Here is a 2,641-nt window from a genome sequence, read left to right on the forward strand (position 1 = left end):
CAAATGAGCTAGAGTCAATCTATGGACTCAGTAGAGATTCTTGAATTTTAGAGTCAGCCATCATGGAATGTGCTCTAGCTCCTCCTTTGTGACCCCCATGTGCACTAGGAGCATGTACACCACGTGTACTAGAGGATGTCCATGCAGAACCCAACACTTGTCTATTCCAACAATAAGCACATTTAGGTGGCGTTTGGTTCCGCAATTATGTTGAATCGGGTTCAGAATCATGTTTCTAGGGAATCATGAGTCTGTGGAAGTAGGTTCTGTAGAGTTATATTCCTAAAAAAAATCGTGTTTGGTTTCAGTAGCTGCGATGGAAGAGAGGAACGAGAACCCTAGCTACAATGGGAAGAAACTTCGCGAACGAGAAAAATGTGATTCACGATGATTCCCAACCCGTATTTATACATGGGTTCCAAAGGGTGAGTCTATTTGGAAACCACCTCTTGAGGTGGTTTCCAAGTGATCCTAAATTTTAGTGTTAAAAGTGGATCCTAGCTGAACCTAGGTTCCGACTCAACTTTGAACCAAACACAACTTTTTATCTAATTTCATGATTCCCTAGAATCTAATTCCAGGGAAACGCAGAACCAAACGCCACCTTTAAGCTTCTCATTGTCATCACCAGATCTTGTTTCTTGTCAACGATACGCCAGTCATAGTTTGAAAATCTCCCAAGATTTTGCGAGATTTTGGATAGTTTGTCATCACTGAAACAAAACATACCTGCAAAATAGAATTAAGGGTAATTTTCATGTGGACCCCCTGAGGTTTGGTCTATGTCATTTTTAGTCCAGAAAAACTGAGAGTTTGCATTTGCCTCCCCTATACTATAGAAAAAGTCAATTTAAGGACAAATTATCACTTCTATGACGAATTTGCCCTCATTCTTTTTTTTAATTTAAATTTTTTATTTTTATATTTTAAGAGGTTAAAGTTTATTATTTACAAAATTAGACCCTCCTTCATTACCCGATTCCCAGGTTCTACCAATTCTAAATCTTGAACCCTAGTTGAAGATTACGTTTCACCATTAATTTTTCATTTCCTAATCTTCAACTCCATTAATTAACACGCTTTAAAGTTTCTAGTGTTCCCATTTCCACTAATGATCAGACCAAGAGTCTCGTCCTACATTGCAACGTCACTACTCACAAGCCAAAGAAACCCATCATCGTTGGATTCAACTTTCCTCTTCTCCCCATTAGAATCACACACATGGTGAACTTCACTTCCCATGGGAATGAGTGAAATTCCCAGTTTCCAGACATCTACTATGTCTTTTTTTTTACTCCTCCAACACAGATTTTCTTCTCTTCCTAGTTTGTCGATCCTTTTTTGACTCTTTCTCAGCTACTGCTTTACATGGAGAACAATAATAAGTTGCAATAGCTGCAACAGCTGAAGAAGAAGACATGCTTTCTTTATTCATCCAAAAAAAAAAGAAGACATGCTTTCTCCCCGTTTGTTTGTGCTCTCATTTTATCTTCCCTCTTCATTTTTGCTTCTCTTTTCTCCTATTACGGTCTTTCACCTTTCATTGGTAGCTTACCCGACAGAAAGATTCCGGTTTAATCGAATCGAGTTGGAGATTACGTTTCACCCATTAATTTTCATTTCCTAATCTTCAACTAGGATTTGGAAAATAAGGATTTAGAATTGATAGAACCAGGGATTTGTGAATCGGTTAATGAAGGAGGGTTTGATTTTGTAAATTAATAAAATTTAACCCCTTAAAATGTAAAATAAAAAAAAAATTGAATTAAAAAAAAAATAAGGGCAAATTCATCATAGAAGTGATAATTTGTCCTTAAATTGACTTTTCAAAGCCTCAATTTTTTTGGACTAAAAATGACATAGACCAAACCTCAGGGGGTCTAGATGAAAATTAATCTAGAACTAATTGGTTGACTGAAATTTTGAACTTTGGTCCGGAATCTCGAAATTCTGGAAATTTTGGTCGAATTCTCGAAAAATTCGGTTGAATTCTCGGGAACTTTGGAAAACGAAACACCTACTTGGATAACCGTTTTGCAATATGATCATTTAAATGTGTTAGTGTAGCCTAAAATATGGGTTCCATGAATGTAATTTGTACTTCAAGAATGTTTAAATCTGTCTAAATACATAAAGATTTTGACCACATAGACACAAAAGAGTGCAAATCCAAAAGTTCATTGTGGCCTTTTTTTTTAACCAAACTATGGATATGTGTTTATAGGCCCTAAAGTAGGTTCTCCAAAAATAACCAGACCCATGAAATGCATAGAACTCACGGAAACCTGGCAGAATTTGTACCAGGTTTCGCCGTAATTTTGGCAAAATCTTGAGATTTTGGCCTTCTTGTGGTGACCGAAACCTTGAGAGGAAACAAAATCTTGAACCTTGATGCCAGTCATGCTGACAACTTGATGAAAGAGCTGACGACTCAAGAGGAGGAGGAGACTCCATAGTAGCCCTTTGAGTCTCCTCAGTTTGTAAATAACTGAACACTTCACCTAATGATGAAAGAGGAGACTTGCCCAAGATTTTTGTACTTATGGGCTCAATTTGCAGTGCAATGCTCTAAGTAGAATAATTAATTACTTGCTCCTCAAAAATACAGTAAACCTTCTTTTTATATTTGGTGCCGGTAAGC

Source organism: Hakea prostrata, chromosome 7 (assembly GCF_041222555.1).
Source record: "Hakea prostrata isolate BN-2017 chromosome 7, UWA_Hpros_2, whole genome shotgun sequence".
Taxonomy (NCBI): domain Eukaryota; kingdom Viridiplantae; phylum Streptophyta; class Magnoliopsida; order Proteales; family Proteaceae; genus Hakea; species Hakea prostrata.